Here is a 22,735-nt window from a genome sequence, read left to right as displayed (position 1 = left end):
CCTCGATTAAAAGCTGTAGGGAGTTGCCTTTTTTAAAGCCTGATTTCCTAAGAAAATGTGATTTGTGCTTTTTCCTTGTTTTCTCTCATTCTTTCCTTATATATTCACCAGTAGCTTTTGAAATAGTTGATTAGTTGTAGCCATGTTTGTAGGAGGGATGGAAATCACAGACTGTAATGTTACAACAGATTTTGGGAAAATGGGCAAGCTGGGTAGAGAGAAATGTGTCACTGCCCTCTCTTGAGAGACGCATAATGCAGTGGGATTTTGGTACTGACCTGTTTTTTCAGCATGCACTTGGGTCTGTGTTGGATAGGAGAGCAGGAGTTGTGTCATCAGGGCTTGAGGAGACAGGAAGAATATTGGGCTGTTTTGGAAAGGGAGAGGGACCAACAATATCATACTATGACACTATCGTAAAATAATATTTTTTTGTCAGCATAAGAACAAAAGACAGTATTTTCCAAATCAGATTTCCAGTAAGCCCACTCCTGTGTCTTGTAACACAGTGTTACTTGTTGAAAAGCAGGAACTGAATTTATGTCGAGAATGTCATTTCTCAGCTTCTTTCCTGTCTGGTCTGTATGCCTGTATTTGCATTATTTATTAATCATAATAAACAGCAGACTGAAATCAACTTGGAGATTTTTATTAAGTCTTAATAGAGAAATGTAGGATGTCCTGCTGGTTAGTTTAGAAAAACTGAAAATCTTAGTAATGGTAAAAGTGAAGAAAACTTTATTAGCTTGTGCTGCTTTCATTTCTAGAGAATTCTCTGCTGTATAATATGAAATGTACTTGTCAAGCCTCATAATCTTCACAAATTTTAATTTATTGATTTCAAGTATTAAAATGGTTCATTTAAAAAATATCATAGCAGACTGCAATTATAGGTGTTTTTTGACTTGTGCTTATTTTAAAGTAGTTTTCATAGTTACAACAAATACTCCAAAGGAAACAGGGTTTTCCTCTACTGTGAGTAGAAAAGCAACTAGCAGCATGAATCACAGCTTCCAAGAACTGTCAGAAGAGAAATGCAGATTCTCTCTCTCTCTCTCTCACACACACACACACACTTTCCTGACAGTTTTACTGTAGTAATGTGATTTAATAAAGTTTTCTTGCCATCCACAGCAGCAACATCCATTATGTGTAATCATGCTACTGCTAGCAGTTGTGTGTTTGAGAACTACTATTCAGAGGTAATATGGTAGTTCCACTGATAGTTCTCTAACATCTCAGCAATTTTACATATATTTTTCTGGAAGTGTTTGTGTTGTTAAAATGTTCTACTTCTACTATATTTTCTATAGTCTTTTTTTTTTTTCCAGCTCAGAAGCATTAGCTAAACATTTTGTGTTGCCCTAGGCTTTTCATGATGTTTCATAGATAATAAGATAGAGTTTCAGCCTTGAGAAGCTTGTGATCTGAATTTCACTGACATAGAAAATGGTGACAATGACCTCAGAAAGGGGGACAAGGATTCAAGTTAATAAGCAAGTCATAGTGAGTGAACTAAACCAATTCTCATTCTAAGAAGATGATAAGATAGATCAGCAATGAGTAATAAGAGAATACAGAAGCATAAGACAGCATAAAGCAAGTCCAAATAATATACAAGTTTGGAGGAAAGAAGCAAAATATTTTGCAGGATCTGGAAAGCATTATGAAATCAGAAAGTAGTCTGGATCAAGAGGAAGAGTAGCTAGGAAGTTTTATGAAATAGAGCAGGAAAAAGATCTCTAGAAACTTAAAAATTATGTTGATGGGTTAACTCTTCAGAAGAAAAAAAAATAGACAGTAAAAGAATTTGAGAATATGCTGTTTTGATCGTTTGACAGAGAGGTTAGGACATAAATTCTAGTATTAAGATTTTTTTTTTTAAACTATTTAAGAAATTTACCTGTCATTTGAACTTGCTTTTAAATTGAGTAGCAAAACAACAGGCACCTGTGCCTGAAAACTTCATCTCCGGAATTCCTCTTGCTCTATCACTACCTTCTATTACACACTATTTTTCTACAAGCTGGAGGACTTCATATGAACTTCAATACAATTGAGAGTGGGGTTATAGAAGTTTTTAACATCAATGGTGATTGACATCCTACCATTTTATCTAAGTCAAAAGGATCACAAACTTTTTTCACTAAAATAACTGAAATAGCTTTTCCAAATTACTTAAGTTTGTAGTGACTTTATATAGACAATTAGATTTGTGATTGGTTTAGATTGAGTTACATTAAACTTTATGTTGCCAACAGAGGAATAAAAAATAATCTTTCATAAACTGGCATAGATTTTAAAAAAAATCTTAACTTCCTGCCCTGTAGAATATGTTTGCCATTTCTTGTCTACCTGCTGGTATTTGATTCAAATAATTGATTTCTAACATTTCATATTTCATTTGACCACTTAGAAAAATAGATATGTAGGTGATAGTGGTCTGAGTTTCTTATCCCATTAGACTTGGCAGTAGATCTTCCTCAAACATTGACATTCTTCTTCCCCAGGCTGCCAGCTTCTTTCTATGTTATATGTACTGGGGGACAAGGGGATAAAGAACAGGAGTTTAGAAGTTACTTTGTTTTGATTATTTTATGTCAAAGGAAATCCATCAATCCTTGCATACAATGGAAGAGAATAGATTTAGGTATGCCTTAAAGGATATGCTTTGCCACATGGGAGTGCTGAATAGAAAATAGCAACAGTGGGTCATTAGGAGTAGATTTTTCCAGCAGGATTATCATCAGTTAGATGGTATTACCAGGTTGGCATGTTAAAATACAGCATGGTGTGTAGGAATAGAGAATTAATGATCTGTAGCAGGTGGGGAGCTCTTTCTTCATTGAATAAGTAGAGTGTTCATGTATAAAAATCTCTGTTGCATTGTTAGCTTTTGCTCAGCACATCTTAATGAAATTGGTTTTATATTAGTGAGGAGAGTTTGATTAGTGAGGGGAGTTTGATCAGTGAGAGGAGTCTCGTGCTGTTGTGTGCTGTGTTTTCTGGGAGTTTCAGGTTGTGTTCTGAGATACTCATGTGTCCTGTTTGAACCATAGTACACACAGTTAAGATTTTATTGATGCAGTTTCTTTCCAGAAGTTTGAATAGTGTATTATTAATGTTCTGCAAGGTATAATACAATCCAATGCAGTAATTGTAATATTAATGTTTTGTAGACATTTTTACATCTGTAAATTTCATGTTACCATTGGGCTATTGCATTTGTCTCATGGGTTTGGATTTCAGACAATGCTCTGTAAAAGGTGATGTGCAATGTTGAAGTTCTCCTTTACAAGTATTTACATCATTCTGTTGAATAGAAAAATTAGAAATTGATTTTTTTTACAATTTAAAGATGCATATTAAATTACTGAAACGGCAGGAGAGAAAACAGAATAATCAAGGGCTCATCGACAAAAAGATTTTCGAACAGATTAATTTGCATTAAACTATGGGGTTTTTTGTTGTTTTTCAGAAGACAGTGCCAAAGAATACTTTTACTCAGATGACATCACATTTGAACTACTAATGCTACCCGCCCACTCTACAAGGAACAATGTATTTCTAGGTAATTTAAGTAAGTATGTAGATATTATTGCTACTAGAACAGTAATGCTTTAAACAGAAACAACACTTTTTCAACCTCAGGCAAGGTAGACATTCCACTTCAATTTGAGATTTAAATTAATGGTGTGTGTGGGCAAGAATGAACTTCAAATAAGCTTTTTATAAGCTTTTATCCTGTACACTGTAGCATGGAATGAAACAACTGAACTATACCTGAGCTGCCTTGGAATCTAGAAGGAAGAAAAACCCAGTTTGTATGAAGGCACTGTCCTCAGCAATGCAGCATGCTAATTTGGCATGTGGATTCTGGAGACTAAATAATATCTCTCCCAGGGATGTGTTGCAGTGAATGAGCATATGTACTGCCATGCTCACTGCTTTTCTGAGTGTTTTTTTGTTTGTTTGTTTGGATTTTTTGTGTGGTGTGGGGTGTTTGTTTTGTTTTGGATTTTTGTTTTTTGATATATGCTCTTATTGAGGTGACTTAATACCCATTCATGTAAGGATATAACAGAAAAATGCATCTTAATGGGTTCAAGTACCACTGTATCTGTTCACATGTCACGTTATTTATGGAAGGGTTGCTTCTCCCTGCTTCCTTGATTGGACACTGTGTACTGTCCAGCTGAGGATGGGCTGGGAGGTGCAAATTTTCATCTTTGCAAGATTTGTCCATGTTGTAGCTTGCAATTAGGTTGCTGATTGCTTTGTGTATCACACAGAGAGAAGCACAGAACAGCAGGGTATTTTATTTATGGTTCAACTTTTGAGCAACAAAGGGATTTTGATTCAGTATATCATGAGGATCATGACCATGGCCCGCTGTAGACTTCATGTGTTTTTATGTTTTCTCTTTCTAAGTAGGTGTTATTTTTCAAATGTTCTGTTGTTTTTTTGACTGGGTCAAAACATACACTTTTATACTGGGGAAAAAAAACCCCAATAAATTGATCTGTGTGTATAGAACTGACATTGAGCCAATCTTGCTGAAATGGGATTATTTTGTCCTGCTGGCAGAAAGCCTTCCTGTATTCCTAGTGGCGTTTAATGCATCAGAGGTGCTTGGTCATACATGAAGTATGGTCATGAATGGAATCACAGGCACCAGTACTTGTAGTTAATGATGCTTGACACTTCCTGTTCCAGAACCCTGGTTTTGGTTGCTTATAATTTACTAAGACTTAAGTTACTGTTATATGTCTTCTTCACCTAAAATTTGACCAAACATCAGGTTGTGACCAAGAATAAGTTTAGAAGGAAGAACATACTGTTTTCTTGATGCAAAATGCAATGAAAATCTTGCCACTGGAAAAGTAAAGCACCTGCATATGCTGGAGCAAGCACTGAAGGTTTTAGGAGAAACAAATCGTTATGCTGCAATACTTTTTTCTGCTGTCCCACTTACATTAGGCAGCATGATAGATTTCTGAAAATATGTTTTGTGCCAGTTTAATGAATTTCCTAAATCCATTTCATCTGTCCAAATCAGATGAGGTAGATATGTTCCAAATCCTTTTAGTCATAAGCAGACAGGGCTACTGAGCATGTTCTGACTGGACTGTGAGAAGTAAACAGGTCTAATCTCCTTGCCTCCATTGTAATGTCAGATACTAACACTGAGTAAGATGATTTTCTTCTGCACTCTTTGTGCTTTTCCTTAACATTATCATGCATGTGCTGTTGATTTGGTCCTTCAAATTCTGCTTCAGCAGCATATTTTCATAACTGTTGTCAGTTTTTTTCATTCAGTTTTTCTCTATTCTTTGCTTTTTCTCTTTATTGCTACTCTAATATTCACGAGATCAATATTTTATCATAATAAAATTGATCTTTTTGGACAGTGCAGGTGTGTGTGGTTAAAAGGTATGAAATACTTTTTTAGCATCCTGAAAACCTCTAAAAGTTGTGCATCTTTGATACTGCTTTTCAAGTAAAATTTTTAAAACATGAAGACCATATTTGTTCTGAAATGGAAAGGCAATATAATATAATTAAAACTTTCAGATTATGTACATATGAAAATTTATATAGTGTTGTCTTTCTTAAAATGCAGTTTTTCTTTAAGAATTGCTCTAAAGAGATCTGATTTTTTTGTTTTCATCTAATATAGCAAATGTAGAGAGAAGCCCATTCTTTCATTTGCGAAATCTTCTGGAAATTTATTTGGATCTTGTATACTGAACATCAGTAAAACTAGGTGAGTCTGAATCATTTGGTTATTCTAAGCAACTAATGAATTAATTGTATGCGGAAAAAAAAGGTTAAAAAAATCCTATTTGTAATTTACAGTTCCAGGAGAAACTCTGGCATATCACCTAAAATCTAGAGGATTAAAGTATTACATAAATTACACATCACAGAAAATAAAGACCAGTGATTAAGCAATATATTCCTGGCTTTTACATCTAAGGTAAAAAGCTGTGTATACACCAAATGTATTTTATCTAGTATTTCTTTATTAAAGTTCTTGCATTCCATAGATTCCTTGATTAGCTTCCCTTAGTATTTCTTTGTTCCTGGGGCTGTTCTCTGAGATGATGTTCAGAACCAGGCTAATTTCAGTCTTACGATAGACTAATATTCCTGTGTCATTAATCTGATTTTTGTCAATTCCCATAGTTGATTAACACAGGATTTAGAGATCAGTCTGAGTTACTGCAGTAAGCCCACGATCATCTTTACCCCTTTTAGATTTTGTTTGAGTTAGGGCAAGTTAAATGACAGTAGTAGTGCTTACAAACCTGTCTCAGACTATACTATCAGGAAGAAAGCAATTTTTCTGTCTAAAAGTTCAGAGATGCAAGAATATTTACTTTTCCCTCACTGTATTTAATAGCACAGGTAATAGGAGGAAATGAATAAATAAATGCGAGAAAGGCTGAAAGAAATAAGGTAGAAACAAGAAGCGAAGTAAAATATTTGGAGTGAGAAAACAGGACATAAAAAATGAAGTAAACAAGCAAAGAAAAGAGAAATGAAGCCTAAGGAGTAGGGATACCTAGATTTATGTCTTCTGCTGAATTCTGGCACAGGAGATAAATTTTTTTGTGGAAGCCATTAAATGGTCTTTCATCATGATTTTGGTGTTCAATTGTGAGGAATTTTTCTGAAGTCTTTCAGTGCCATCAAGTAGTCTGTTTGTGATGTGACATCTCTTTTGATTAGTTTGGTTTGAAAAGGTACGGTATAACTCCAATGTATACATTGCAATTGTGATTTGGATTATTAAAACAGCTTTGGAGAAAATCTCACTGTTGTGTCCCCTTACCACTTGCTTGGCTCAGTGTGTTTGAACTACATTCCTTTCTCAGAAGACTAGTCTGTGAGTTATGCTGTAGATGCAAAGTACTGTTCACTCTCTACTAGGGACATGGAGTTCTGCATCAATCATGAAATTCCTGGAAAAATTTGAATGGTCCATGTGATAGTGATGTTTGCTTCTGGAGACCAGATGAAATCTAATCCAAAATAAACCCTCTTCAACAGCTAGAATAGGAGTGTCAGGACCAGCTGCTTTGATCTACTGATCCATTTCTACGGTTTCAGATTACTTTCTAATGGGGACGGAGCCATACTTGTTCACTTTGGTTATAGGTCAGTAGATGAGGGCAGCGAACCTCTAAGATATGTATCTATGCTGCAAGTCCAGCCATGAGTTTGGTTGCTGATTTAGAAAAATTTTGAAGTGCCAGAAATACTTTTTTTCAATTTTTGTAATATAAACTGTGTCTATGAAGCACATAAATATTATAAACGACAGTGGTTCAAATGACTAAATCATAAATGCCTTTTATAATTCTGATGGATTTTCTGATGGATTAGTTTGCTTATATTTTTAAACTGTTAAACAGAGGAGTCTTCTGTTTCATTTAATTTTAAAATTTTTATATAGAATTTGAAAATATGTATGCTTCCCATGCCAAATGTTTTGCTTGAGCTGCTCATCTACATTGATAAAACCCCAAGACCAGTGTTTTATGGCAATCATTAAGTAACAGCAAGACAAAAAATGAAAAAGAGATGGTCTTTGGAAGTTTTTGCAGTTATTACTCTTTTTGGTCTTTTAGCTGTCATGAATCATGACAGATTTTTTGGCCTGGAATGAATTCCTCAGTTGTTAAGGTGTTGAAAATCTGAGTAATATTTAGGTGCTGGTGTTAAATAGCTTTATCTTGAAATAGCAGTTGAAAGAGTACTCTCCATCTGCCCTGTTAAATTTTAAGTTCAGAGTTTCCCAAGATTTTTACATGCTTAACTGTAGTATAATATCTCACATATCTAAGCCAGTAATTAGTACTAAATTAAGCTATGTTTCTTGTTTATTAGGTCTTTGCAGAATCTCGACTTTGGCTTTGAGCATTTTTTCCAGAAAATTTCCAACATTCAAATAAATTTCTGTTGATAGGGATGTTTAAACTTACAGTCTTTTAATATAATCATTAAAATCCACCTGAAACTATTAAGCTTGTAACAGCATAAGTAGCAGCAGCATTTGAAACTGTCTGAAAAAAAATCACTGGCTTTAATAAAAACAGTTATTTGCAGAATTATTTAATTTGTTCAAAATTGATATATAAGCCTCAATTTAAAATGAGGAAAAATGTTGAGAGTCAAAATGTGAGTTGTAAGCCAGTAAGTTCTGAAGACTACCTCATTATGTAATCTTGCCTTAAGAATATTTCACTGTTATGTGGAAGTGCTCTGTTTGTGTTTTTTTTAGTGAGTTTAGTATAAGCAAACTGTTTCAAGCTTTAATGTGTGCTTCAGTACAATACAGCTATTTTCCTTACCCTGTTAGCACATGGACTGAATGTAAAATTCATGTTAGTTTCAGAATTTCTTGTGAATATTGATAACTTTTGGTGTCCCATTCCTCAGTACCATTGCTTCATAGGCCACTAGCAAGATCCTAGGTCTTTAAAACTATTCTCGCAATGTAGTGAGCAGAAGGGAATTAAATTAAACCTAATTGTAATTTTGGCTTTTGATAACTGATACATTAATTGTAAATTGAAATAGCTATAATATTTTTATAAATATTTCTTAGTGCTGCTTTTAGGGACTTAGGTGCTGGATGATCAGGTTTTGTTAATTGAGTAAAGAGCTGTATGAGGGATAGAACCACCCACTGTGAAGGGGCCTTGATTTCCAGCAGGGAAAGTCTCTGATGGTGAGAGTGACTGCCAGAGTGACTCCTGAATGGTCAGACAGGGGATGTTCCTTAATGTTGGGATCTTAAGAGTGCAGAGATGACTTTGAGGGGCAGGAAATAAGTAGTCAAAAACAAGTATCTTGATACACAGAAATAATGTTCTATGAAAGAAAAATTTGGGAATTGTAGAGGATAAAATTAAAAAACTGAGGAAAGGAGATTAAAGTTACACAAATGTAGCAAGTGTGGTCCTAAGTAGTTGATACGCTTTTTATGTTGGATATTATAGATGGTTAAAAGGACTAGTAGCTCTCGCAGAAATAACTTTGAGGACTCATTTGAAACTTTGTAGGATTTATGTGGGATGTCAGGATAGAATCTGAATTTCCAAAATAGAAAAAGTTGCTGAGTTTGTGACCTTTTCCCCACCCTTAATCTAATCCTGAAAATTCTTAAATATTGTAGCTGCAAAGTTTTTAAGAGCTTGGTGTAGAATTTCCTGATACGTTGTGTTTTTCAGTCGATATCGTGATCTTAAAGTATTTTTGAAGGAATGGGAGACACATGACAGAATTTTGCTATGAGCATTGAATTAGTTTGTAATGTATTAAAAGCCTTCATTATAAAAATTCCCTATGACTGAAGAGTAATATTCTCATCATAATTAATCAACTTAATTTACAATTAAATTGACTGGAGCCAATATTTTGAAGGTGATACTGATATATGAGAAGAAGGAATTTGTTATTTGTCTTTTGCTGTTTCTCTGGTGACTCTCAGAAGGTGATTTCTGTAGGTTTTCAGGACTTAGCTTAGGACAAGCTCTGAAAGTTTCAGAGGAGGGAGTGCATGCTTCTACTGCTCAGGAGAATGAAGAAAAAGTGAGAAAATTAATTATCTACATAAATAGATAATGTTTTAGAAACACAGACTGTTAAAAATGTTAAATGTTAGTGTTACTTTAAACTACTTTTCTTTGAGCTTTGTTTCCTGAACAATCAGAAATTCAGTTGTCTTCAGTGCTCTAATATTTGAATTAAGTAAAGTTACTCTTCCTTTATTTCCTTATAAGAATATATGCAAAATGATGACAGTAAAATTAAATTAAATTTGGAGTTGATTTTATATAATTTTTTAATATTGCTGCATTGCTGTTTCTGTTTAGCTCATACAGCACTATTGTCTTTTGCTTCAATAATGTGTCATCTTTTCTACCTGAACAAGTCCAATATGACTAGATGCTGGCTGGTTCCATTTCATTTGATTTTTGCTTGTAGCAGGGTAGTAAAAAGATACTTAGCATCTATACCCAAAGTGGTTACTGACTTCCAAAAGTTTATAGGGAAAACAAAACCAAACTTGTTTTTGTCTTAGTTTTATTTGTTCTTTAGCCAAAACAAGAGTTATTTCCTCTCTGTATCAATTACAAAACTCTTCTGGTTTGTTGCTTTTTTGGGAGTTGTGTTATGTTGGTTTGGTTGGTTGGATTTGTTTGTTTATTTGTTTGGGGTTTTTTTGAGGGGGTTGTCCCCTTTCCCTTTTAAGGTTTTGTATATGAAATACTTGTCCTTTATCTCAAGTCTTGCAATCACTGTAATTCCAGTTGAGCCCAGATTCTTCTGTTGAAAGTTCTGACAAAAGAGTAACTCCAGTGTTTTCTTTAGTGAAATTAAAATCTGGAATTCTGCAAGTATAGTTTTGAGGATCTTTTTACAGTATAAGTTTGTTTTTTCAGCAACAGGTAGTTGTATTGAGGGATAAACTGAAGGATCTGGCAGACACTACTGTAATTCTAGAAAATAGTTCTTCTTTTAAAGCTTGTTAGCTGTAGGAATATAATAGTTAACATGCTAATACAGACGTATGTTTTGCCACATATTCTTTGGATAGAATCATAGGCTTGGTTTGGAAGAGACCTTGGAGATCATCTAGTTCCAGTCCCGCTCGCCCATGAATAGGGAATGCCATTCACCTGATCAGGTTGCTCAGGGTCACATCTAACCTGGCTTTGAGCACTTCCAGGCACAGACCATCCACAACTTTTCTGGAAAACCTGTTCCACTTTCTGAATCAAGGATTCCTTCCAAATATCTAATCTAAATCTTTGGTCTTTTAGTTTTAAACTGTTGCTCCTTGTTCTGTGTCTGCTTGTGTAAAAAATTGCTCTCCCTCTTTCTTAGAAGTCCCCTTCAAGTACTGGAAGGCTGCAGTGAGGTTTCTGTGGAGCCGTCTCTGCTTTAGGCTGGAGAACCTCAGCTCTCTCAGCCTGTCTTCCATAGGAGAGGTGCTCCAGTCTTCTGATCATCTTTGTGGCCTCCTTTGAGCCTGCTCTAACAGGTCCATGTCTTTCTTGTGTTTTGGATGTGAGAGCTGGATAGTCACCCCTTGTCACTGGCCTTGATCTGGACATAGTCCATTTAAATTTGTGTCTCTCCAATGTAGTGAAAAGGGTCTTGTGTGGGACCACATCAGACTCTTACAGAAGTCTATAGTTAGATGACATTGGTTGGTCCTCACCTTGTCAGCTGTTGCTCCATCATAGGAGGCCACCAGATTGGTCAGGCACAATTTGCCCTTAGTAAAGCTGTGCTGGCTGTCTCTGATCACCTGCTTGTGTTGTATGTGCCTTAAAATTGCTTCCATGATCTTTCCAGACACAGAGATGAGACTCATTGTTCTGTGTTCCCCAGATCTTCATTTCTTGCTTTCTAAAAAAATAGGACTGATGTTTCGGTTTTTCCAGTCAACAGGGTTTTTGTGTGACTGCCATGGCTTTTCAGATATGATGGAGAGTGGCATGGCAACAACATCTCATCAGGTCCCATAGCAGTTTCATCAAGTGGTCCCAAACCTGCTCTTCTTTTACAGTGGAAATACACTGAAATGACCATCTGCTAGTGCTTCCTGTATTTTGTTTTGTCCCTTTTTCAGCTACCTCATTAGTTTTCCTTTTGTTACCACTTTGTGGTCTCCAAAATTATGTGCAGGACTTCTGGGGAAAGTGGTGGGTGGAGGTAGGGAGGAGGAGGAGCTGCCTGTTGGGTATTTTTTTACTTGGACTGCACTTCAGTGTTGTAGCTTAAAATTTTCCAACTGTCTCATTTTATGGAAATGTGAAGTCTCACTTCTTTAATTTTGAAGATGCTTTCCAGTGAGTTACACTGCCTACTCCATTTTTCAGGCAGGCAGACTGTCCACTCTTCACAAGAGCTTTACAGAATAATTTAGCTGTGCATGAGTCACACATGCTGGGAAATTTAGGAACCAGAAGCACTTCCACAGCTGCACAGATCATGGATTGTGCAATCAACTTGTAAAAAGTAAAGTGGTGACTAGCACTAAATATTTTTAGAACTGTTTTACTTACATGTATGCATTTCTATGTGATACAGATAATTAAGTTTCAAATAAAACACTGGCTTTCTAAAACACCTGTCATATGTTCTTGGGTGTTGCTGTTAGCAACTGTAGTGAATTAAAAAAAAAATTAATGTCCATTTGGTATACCTGCACAATTGTGTTACAAATAGCTACTGTTGATATAAATCATTCATCAAATTCTTTTAGTTTCAGATTATTAATTTAGAGGAATATCCTTGTATAAGTATCTGTACTGAGGATCATCCTAAAACCATCCAAGTTCATGCTAATTAACGTGCTGTTTGATAAATAGGTTGACAACTAAGCAACACATCAGGTATATATATTTACATTTTGCTTGAGATTCCCATTGACTGTAATTTGAGTTCTGGTTTTGTTTTCATATCCAGAAGCTGACCTGTGAGTCTGGATCACTATATAAGAATAAGTTGCATTCTACCCAGAAGTTTAATTTCTCATGGATTGTCATGTGAGAGGCAGCAGTGCATGGGAGATTAAAGATGTGTCCTTTAAATATGATGCAGGCTTCTCAGGTAGTAACTACAGTGCTCGTTTCTTTGAGCACAAGTTTGAATCTTGTTTTTCCTAATTTTGCTCTCTAGTTGTGATTTAACACGTGATATACGTCAGCATGAAATTCCACTGTTGCCAAAAGATGTCTAACCTGGTGATTTGCTGCTTCCCCTTCCTCTGTGCCAATACAGCTTTTGAGCAGTCATGGTAAAACAAATGTAGTTGATTTAGCTGAATGAAACAATATTTGGGTTAGTTTGGGGCTGGACCATTTTTTAGCCTCTGTTGACTGATCACATATTAATGATAGCTGAAGAGAGGAAATTTAATGTGGCCAGAGAAATGATCAAAGGCTAACATTACAGAAACTTCTGGCTTGATCAAGGAGATTGGTAAAAGTGCTTCTAGGATGTGAAGTGCTTGGTCTCTGTAGCCATGTAGTTACCTTTGTGGTCTGTGGGTATTGCTCTTGCTATCTTTCATGTGGTAATTCGTAATCTGTGGACAGATTCAGAGGAAGTAGTCTTACTTCTCCCACATTCTAGGTTAATACCCTGACCATGGGTTAGGAATTAATATTTGTCTCCTATATAGAGAAAATCAACCAAGAAAAGAGGGCAAAACAAAACAAGCAAAAAACCCCCCAACAAAACAAAACCACCTACAAAAATCCCTCGAGTTCATTTTATCTAGTTGTCTGGCATTTTTTTTTAGTTGTCTGGAACTGGTGTGCCAGTTCCCCTCTGACCCCTCCCATCACTTTTTCATGTGGGTATAACTAAGAAGCGTTAAGATGTTTCTGGATGTGCTAGTTAATTGTACCTTTAAGGAGTAAGTTCATGATATAAAATAATTTGATGACACTTAAAACTGATTTAAGACTCATAAACTGTGTCCTTTATGGACTGTAAAGGGCAAGGATGAAGCAGGGAAGCAAGTAAGACTACAGCCACAGACTTCAGGGATCTTCTTGAAAGAATCCCATGGTATTCAAGCATGACTCCTTTAAGGCTCAAGAACAGTGAGCAAGAAGTTGGACAAAGGGGCAGGAGACCTGCATGAATGAATAAAATACTGTTATAATTTTTCGAGTGTAACCAGGAAATACACAGGAGTGTTGCAGTAATAATAACAACTTCTAAACTTAAGCTTGCATTTATATCAACACAAAACAGCAATTTTGCATGTAATGGAAGAAGAATTTCCTTGGTGTTATCTTGCTTTGAATGTGTAATAATTATGTCTGTTGAAATTGAAAGTTAATTTTCTCCAGAACAGTTTTCAAAAAGTAGTTGACTTTCTGTATCTGTTATTCTTTCATTATTTCGGTATAGGAAAACCAATGTTTGATTCTTTAGTCTGTCTCATTTCTTGGTGAATTACCATGTTTATTTTCCAGTGTAGGAATATTTTTGAAGGAAGGAGAGACACATGACAGAATTAAATGTTTAATAAATTTTTCTTCTTTGGTTTGATTTGTTAGGATTCTTCATAATATTTTTGCTTTGATGGAAATGTGAAATACCATTTTACAAAAAATGATTGTTAAACTAACATTTGTGTCTGATAAAAACATCTAAAATTTATAATGCTCAATTTCATAAATATTCACATTTTTAATTGGATTAATTATATCAAAGTGTTTTTAACTCCAGGGTAGATATCTTGATAGTGTATTTTAAAGTATTTTCTTTAAGTTTCTGTTAATATTGAGAAATCATCAAGTGAAGATTTTTTTATTGTCTGATAACTTTATTCTGTAGAAAAACAATTATTTGTACATAGTAAATAATTTTATGGGATACTTATAATATTCAGTAGGAATTTAAACTTCAGAATGTGTGTATGGAATTTTTTCACCTTTTGAACTTCTGGAAAAAACGTGTCAATTGTCTGCCTTCTCAGTTCTAAGGGCTGGAAGAAGGAAGCTGGATTTTATTTGTTCATTGTGAATTGTGCTAAGTTTATAAGGGTTGTGTTAGAAAATAGCAGATTGCAGATTTTAGACCATCTATAACACTTTTTTCCTCAGCACAGTGAGCTTTAATTTAGGATCTGTTCTTCAACTGGCTAGCTGACTACAGGTTTTATCTTCCCAGCATTCCATTAAAAGAAATGGAGATTTACATAGGGATGTGAAAGTTTTTCTTTTTGAATTGTAACACTAACAGGTTAGTAATTAGCTTCTCCTGACTTGCGCACCTGTTGTGAAGTACTGGTTTTGTGTTGAGCACCATTTAAAGGGACCGTAGGTGTACTTTTAAGCCAGACTTGATTATGAAATATATATTGTATTTTAGATGTGGAAACACAACACATACTCAAGTCTAACCCAGGGTACGGTGTTTACTTCATGTTTTAAAACCAGGAATGATAGATGTAGCTAAGATATTACTGCTCTTTATAGAGGGGTACTGCTTCTTAGCTCTGCCAATTTTCAAAGATAGATGGAGCCACACTTCTAAAAGCATTCTTTATTATTCTGTTCTTATTAAAACTGTGTGATATATGTGTTCTTTTAAACACATAGTTTCACAAATCTGCTTCAGTGTGTGGCCAGAGCTAAAGGAGTGTGCACCTTCAGTGAGAGCCAAAGAAGGGTGGGGCCTTAAAAAAATGGGAGCAAGTGGGATGCTAACGTGTAGCCACTGTCTTCTTTTGTACAGACTAGTTGCACATGATTTGCAAACATTATTTCTGCCATGCACTCCTACAGCTTTGTTATTGAAGGAAGGGAGTCTCTTGTAAGTAACTGTATACAAATGACAGAGAAAATATTTTAAATGAGACTACAGAAGAATAACATCTGGTTTTGGTGGCTAGGTTCTTAAATGCTGCCTTTCAAATTTATCTTATAAACTTGGGTTTGTACTATTTCTTATTGTCCTTTTTGTTTTTCTCATTTGGGGAGTTTGTTTATTGACGACTCTGAAAATTTGTATCACTTTATTTTAGTATCTTTGTTAGCAATTTGATGGAGGCACATAAACAACACCTTAGGTGTTTAGAGGTGTAGTTAGGTGGAATCTTGGAAGGCAAAGGTAATACAGGCAGCCTGGAAAGGGATGGAGGGAAAAAAAGCCTTGTAAGTGCTTCAGTACCCCACAGCTAAGGACCAATTATTAGATACCTAGCAACCTGCTGAGTGCTTTCCTGGTCACTCCCAGGGAGCTGGAGGGAAGCCAGGCTTAGGCCAAGAGCCCAGATTGCTAGAGAATTCCTGATGAGGTGGCAGGTCTGAGGATATTTTGAGAAGTCAGTTTGGTGAGTCAGAGACCAGATCTGTGGGGTACATAGGCAAGTGTGGGCCAGGTTCAAATGTATCATAAAATAGTTTATGTTGGAAGGCACTGTAAAGATAATCTGGTTTCAATGTTTTCCTTTTTCCAGTCACCTGGAACTTAGCTTGATTGCTATTAATTTTTAAATATTATGGAGAATGGCTGTGCAAATACATCAGCCAGTTCCTTCAGGACTCCGGGATGCATCTATCAGGTGTCATGGACTTAATGTATAATCAGCTTCCTCAGGTGATCATGAATCTGATCTTCTCTTACAGTGGAAGAGACTTGGTTCCTCTAGTTTCTGTCTTGCAGTCCATCCATTTAAGATGGAGGTTGCAAGCCAAAAAAAAAAAGTTGTTGAGTACCGTAGCCATCTCCTCATCCATTGTTACCAGTTTACCAGCCTTGTTTAGTGGGTGTGTACACCTTCTTTGACATTCCTTTCCTGATTATTATACCTATAGATGTTCATGTTACTCTTTGCATCCCTTGTCAAGTTCAGCTCCAGCTTTGCCATGGCCTTCCTCGTCCCATTCCTTCACAACTGGGCTGCATCCCTCTACTCTTCCTGGGATACCTTTCCTGGGACAGAGTAGAGGGATGCATTTATGCCTTGCCCTTTACTTTGGCCAGCAGTCGCTTCTCATCCTTGCAACACTCTTGTGTTCCTTGCCTGATTTCTTGTGCCTGGAGATCATTAGCTCTTGTGCTCTCTGGAGGACATCCTTACAGATCTGCCAGCTCTGTTGCTCTCCCTTGTCCCAGAGGGCAGTTTCCCTGGGGTTGGTATTGGCTAGCTCCAGAGGCCTAACTTTACTGCTCAACTGATTCACATCCCTCAGGAAAACTCCACCTGTGTGTAATCACTGTAGCCCAGGTCTGAGGCTTATTAGAGCTTTCTTACATGCATCTTCACTGCAGTCTGGGCTAAGATTAGGGAGCTGCACTGTATCAGGAGGGAGCTGTGTTGAGTAAGGGGAAAGAGACTGTGGAGAAAGGTAGAAGAGTGGCTGCAGAACAGCTGGTCAAGCAGAGATCAGCCAAAATGATCTGGAGCAAAGGAGTGTTTTCTTTTTTGTGAGCTAGAGAAATGGAAATTGCAAACTGTGGTCAGTCCCAAGTCCTAGAGAAATCTCTCTCTTGATGGTGAGACAGTCATACGTGAAGCATGCAGGAGAGAATTGCCTTTTCCCATCATCCTCATAATTCATTTTTCTATGAAAATTTTATTTGCAGTGACTCTTGAACATATTTGTTTGAGCAGCTTGTTTAGGTCCATTACCTTGTCAGGGAGTAGACCAGGGCACATCTGTGTGACAAACCATTTCTAAGAACTTAACCTGTCTTCACCTCTCTTGTCATGTTTTCTGCTACTCAGGGTGATCTGTAGCCTCTTGTAGCTGCTGTGGACTGTATATGATGGTACACAAATAGTATGCACTCTTTGAGAGGTCATTATAACTCAACTAAATTGGTGATATCGCTAACTAGGACCATTACAGGCCTTCTAATAGGCATTTAATCTCTCCTGTCGGCTGCTTCTTGGACTTACCCTCTTACCAAAAGTGCTTCAGTAGCAAACATGAGACTGCCATTCAGGTATAGCAGATATGAGACTGCCATTCAAGTAATGGCAACCCACACCACCAGTCTTCTGTTCTACTGCACTTTCTCCACTCTATATCCTTGAGTACTCCTTGAAAAGGTGATGGACCTAAGGAAGCTGCTTATCCACAGCAGACTACTCATGGCCACTCACAAATTTTCCTATTAAAAGCCATCTGGGATCCATTCATGCTAGAAGCAGCCCTCTCATTGTTTGTCCTCTGAAGTACTGGAAGATGAACACCTGCTGCTATAGCATGTTTTATCTCAGAAAGTGACATTTCTAGGATGTGTCATCTCTTTTGTGCAAGCACGGACCAAAAACTAGTTTGTTGGTGTGATAGAGGAAAGCTTGGAGTATGTGACTATTCCCAGCTGCTGGAATAACCTGTTCAGCTGCAAAGTTTGATGAGAGTTCCTTGAAGTTCCTTTTAGGCCCATATTTTGATTTTTTTTCCAATTGCCCGTTCTTTTTGAGGTAAAAAAGGAGACATGTCAGTTTCAAAAAGATAGTATTTTCACAGACAGCCTTTGATTAGCAAGAAAAGATTAATCAGTCATTACCCTAATTTGCTTTCTGCTGGTGTATATACCATTGCAAGCAAAGGATCAACTGACTTGGAACCTGCTTGCTCATTCTATTAGACCGGACGATATGTGATTAGAGAGCAAGTGCTTATGGTTTACCTGTCTAAAAATCTCTTGCTCTACAAAACACTATGGTTTCTGCAGAGAAACTAAACCATAGTGTTTTGTAGAGCAAGAGATTTTTAGACTCCCCTCTACCCCACCTCCAAAAAAGAGAAAGATAAAGAAAAAAATATCTGGGCTGGAGGTAATGCAGTGAAGCAAAAAGCAAAATGGAAAATATGAGTGATAGTGATGTGCTATTCTGGGCAGGAGATAATGGCTGGATCTCTGTTTGCCCTAATTATGGTATAATGTCCTAGTAGAGTAAAACCCTAGAAATTCATTATCCAAATGATCAAAGCTCATTGAAAGGAGTATCAGGAAGGTTTGTAATTATCTTCAGAATCTCTATAATGAACTGGGCTTCTGATGCTGTGCTTACATTGGGAGTCAGGTTCTGCTCAGCTGTTTGCTCAGTGTGATGTTTCTGCTCTTGGTCTTTCTTACCCTGATGGGTGATTAGTGTTAAGAGCTCTGCAGAGCACTGGGTGCTGTGGCTTTGATTCTTTAAACAAGATCTTCTCTACAGCTAATCCTCAATGATTTTAATAACTAGTTTGCTCCCCTGGCAAAATTGGATTATAGCACAGAAATCAGGTTGTATTAAAGAAATTAATCAGTTTCTGTTTGAAGAAACTGTAGTTTTGGAAAACCGTATCACTTCATATGTTCTTCCTATGATAATCTTTGTGTGAAATTATTTGTTTTAATAATACAAGCCACCTCACATTATTTCTCAGGGTGGTATTATGCAAAATCATATAAGTATTACTTGTATGCTATGACATAAATTTTACATAAATAAAGGCTTTCATATAAAAATATTTTTTACAGTATAAGGGCAATACTTACTCCTCCTCAAAAATATTTGTCAGTGTTACCATTACAGTGAAGTCCTGGAGACATAGGGATTTCAGTTACTGGCTCTATATGGGCAATGCATGCACCATTGTCCCACTCATTTTTCAGTCCAGTCCTGACAGAACATCTGTCATTATCAAGACTGTACTGTAATTTCATAATTTGTTCAATCTTTGAATTTGTTTCCAATATTTAATATTACCGATGTGCATTCCAATATTGATAATAAAATTGGACTGAAGGTACTGAAATTATTTCAGTCTAAAAAATTGAATTTTTTATCAGATGGTGTGAACTTTATTACCTTAGGTTGTAATACGACTTTTTACACTGTAACTTATTCAGAACCTTTTTTATTTGGCCAAACAATGACTTGGGACCCCAATAACTTATTCCATGAGTAATGTCAGCATAGTGCAGAACTTGCAGAATTGCTTGTTTTTGTAATTTTTCTACAGATTGAGCAATTTTGCACATCCATGGCAGCAGCTAAGATTTTTGGTTGAGGACCTCAGCTTCCTTTAAGATACTAAGTTTCTAGCCACCTTGGTTACAGAAAAGCTGGGAAACATGCCTGAATGTGTTCAAAATGCAGTGTCAAGCAACAGACACTATGATTTATTCTTAAAAAAAAAAAAAATAATGAGTTGTGGAGACAGAATGATGACCTTTGAACACTTGTGGCTGCCAGTGCTGGCATGTAGGCGTTTTAACCTTTCTGCTGGCTTTCACATGCATGCCATTTCTACTGAGTTAGAGATCTGTGTGGTTTTGGCAACAAAAGCTTTTCCACTGTGTTTTGCTTCTCTTTTAGTCTGACTTAAGCTTGCTTGTGTTCTTTTATGATATACGCATATCCCTCTCCTACTCTTCTTAAAATCCCTTTTTGAAATATGTGTCGGAGTTCCCTTTTTTGACATTAGAAAAGATGGTTCTGTGATTAAAACCTGTGATGTTTGTCTTAAGCGTGTAATCGTGATTTAAAAGAAATGCACCTCTACATACTGCAGAGAGGAGGTCTAAAATCTTCATCATTAGAAGATGTCTAAAATTTTCATCATTAACAGAACTCTGTTAGGGTGAGAGCTGGCAGAGTTGTTCCACTCCAAGCAGCTTAAAAACACTGGTTTCATGTTACAAACTTCCATGGGACTCTTTGTCACTATTAATGTTTGCACTTGTCAAATAGAATAAAACAGAATAGGAGAGGAGGCTGTAAACACCTAAAAAACTAGGTCAATGGGCCAGCAGGTTATTTGGCCAGACAGGAACGAGTGGCTTCATTGAATCACACTATAATTGTTTTTCTCCTGTTGGCAGATTGTTCTGCTATGCTTTAACTTTCTATGTTAATGTTTGCATCTGTATTTTAACCACTTGAGAACCTCTTTTAGGTGCAGAAGGCACTCTAACTTTTCAAATCAAATAAGTGGTAATTCTGGTGTTTTCCATAAATATCGTCAATGAATTTGCAAGTAGTAAAACCTTAGTTTGTAGATTCCATCTTCCTTTTTAGACTTCAAATATACTTTAAAATAACATTTTTCAGAACTGAAAGAAGTACGTATTATGGTGAATTTGTTTTATTTTAAGAACAGTAAGCAAGGCAGATAGAAACAGGGATGAGGGAAAAAGCCTGATTTCATGTAGCTTGAAAATGTGGAAAGCGGCATGGTTCAAGGGAAGTAACTGTAAATGAAAAGTAATGGTATAAAGAGACTGAAAGTAGGCAATCACTTATGTCGGTGCTGAGTTCTTGTTTAGAAGTGCAGTTGTGAAGCAAGTTTGTGATACATTCTGGGAATTGATTTTGAAGTAGGTTTTGAAACGGAGAGTTAATGGCTGTGTTTGAGGGAGAAGCAATGGGCAACTGGGCAACTTTGCTAGTTGTCAACAGCAGCAGCATTCTGCACATGCTGGAGTCCTGAGAATAACAATTTTGGAGATTTGGAGAGCAGAAGATGTAGCAGAGCCAGAAGAGACCTTAATAAGAACTTCAGTGAAAAGATATTTAAACAATGGGGTATAAATACACTTTGAATGTAATAAGTGGATATGAAGATGTAGATGATAGGAATGATACCAAATTGAAATGGTGTTTTCACTTGGTGATACCAAAGTGAAAAGGACATCAAGGCTAAAGATAGGCCAAAAATGATATCTTAAAGCCAAGGTAAAACTGTGTCAGAATATCCGCTTATCAAGAACTTTTAAGCAGTGTCAATTCAGATAGTAAAATACTTGAGCTATTTTTGATAAGGATAATACTGTATTTAGAAATTACTCTCATTAAAACAAATTCTTATCTTTATTAAAAAATGAAGAAGTAGATAATTTTTAAACTCATGGATTTTAAAGCTCTCCATTGTTATTTTTTGACAGTTCGGAATTTATTTTCTGCGGAAGAGGATACCTCTTAACTCCACATTGTTCTTCACAAGAACCAGGTTTTGTCCCTAAACCTCATACTTCAACAAGTCCCAAAGCGTTAAAGGTAAAACTGTGTTCTTATAATTGGTAAGATTCCCATGGCATTCAGTTATCAGCACTGACAGGCTGAGTAGCAGTGTTAAGTAGTGTATTTTGCTCTCCAGAACATGACTGAATTTGGATCTTAGAAAGTAGACATAGTCCTTTATTTACCTAGTGTTTATTTTCAACTTGACTGGTTTTGGTGGCATTATCTCTGCAGTCTTATCCTTGGCATGTATAAGCACTGAGAGTGTTCAGTGTCTTGCAAATTTGGATGCAAAGACAGAAGGTTCAGACCTTGAAAGATGAGAAACCAGTGTATTACAGGTACATTTCCTGTACTTTTCAGTACTTTAAACTATTTGTCTTGGATACCAGGTCTAGGTTGCCTGTTCTAACATAGGATTTATATATTGTAATGAATGATTTTGTTGAATTCTGGGAATTGAGTGTTCTGTTAAAGTGAAAAATACTGACTTTTAAATTCTGTTTCTGCATAATTAGTATGTCAGTTATGTCACAAGTAAAAGTTTTTTGTATTTAGCTGTACAAGTGCTTTTCTTTTGCAGATTAGGGAAAGTGTATGATTTGTCTTACACAATTTGATAGTGCTCCCGATGCCTATAATTTTAGATACCATTTTTGTATAAAAATTAACACAAGTGTAATTAGTGGATAGCTATATTACTGCTTACCATGTAAGTTAAATGAAAACAAGTTTATAGCTTTTGTCTTGATTGCAAACTTAGTTCTGTGCCAGTTATGATAGTCAGCTTTTACTGCTGAGCAATCTATCTCTTGCTGCACAGTTTTGACAAAAATTCAAACAGATTACTTCCTCATAATTTATTTTTCTTGTGCCATTTATGGCTGGTTTTCAAATGGCTCAACTCTGTTATTTGGCCAACTAATTTGAGGAATTTAACTTGTCAGTATGGCCAATGCAGTTGTTATTTTGAAGAACTTGAGGGAAGAAGTGGTTTGCTGCCCATATGTCTTCATAGCACTAGATTTTGGAGGGTGAAGGCAAGGCAAAGGTGTTCTATGCTAATTGAAGAAGTTGGGCATTTGGGCAGAAACACCTTGTCATGTGCCTTGAAAGAGATTCTGCTGCAGCACAGCTCTCCCATTTACTTTCCTGCTGCACTCAAGTTATGAAACTTTGTGGTGAAAATGCTATTCTTGTGAAATAAACACACACAGTATG

General features: G+C 36.2%; 1 protein-coding gene across 4 annotated transcripts in view; it reads left to right on the top strand.

Annotated features, from left to right (window-relative positions):
• Positions 1–22,735, top strand: part of CLOCK (clock circadian regulator) — a 64,176-nt gene that overhangs the window by 6,666 nt on the left and 34,775 nt on the right. For 3 of the 4 annotated variants that reach the window (XM_021530535.3, XM_021530448.3, XM_021530288.3), the window contains exons 2-4: positions 3,479–3,580; positions 5,681–5,767; positions 21,439–21,550. The gene's annotated coding sequence lies outside the window, so the exon portion shown is untranslated. The remainder of the gene's footprint in view (positions 1–3,478; positions 3,581–5,680; positions 5,768–21,438; positions 21,551–22,735) is intronic. The other variant, XM_021530365.3, reaches the window with a different exon arrangement.

The sequence above is a fragment of the Lonchura striata genome, chromosome 4 (assembly GCF_046129695.1).
Source record: "Lonchura striata isolate bLonStr1 chromosome 4, bLonStr1.mat, whole genome shotgun sequence".
NCBI classification, from domain to species: Eukaryota; Metazoa; Chordata; class Aves; order Passeriformes; family Estrildidae; genus Lonchura; species Lonchura striata.
The sequence above is the reverse complement of the archived record's forward strand: the minus strand, read 5'-3'. Positions and strand labels throughout refer to the sequence as shown.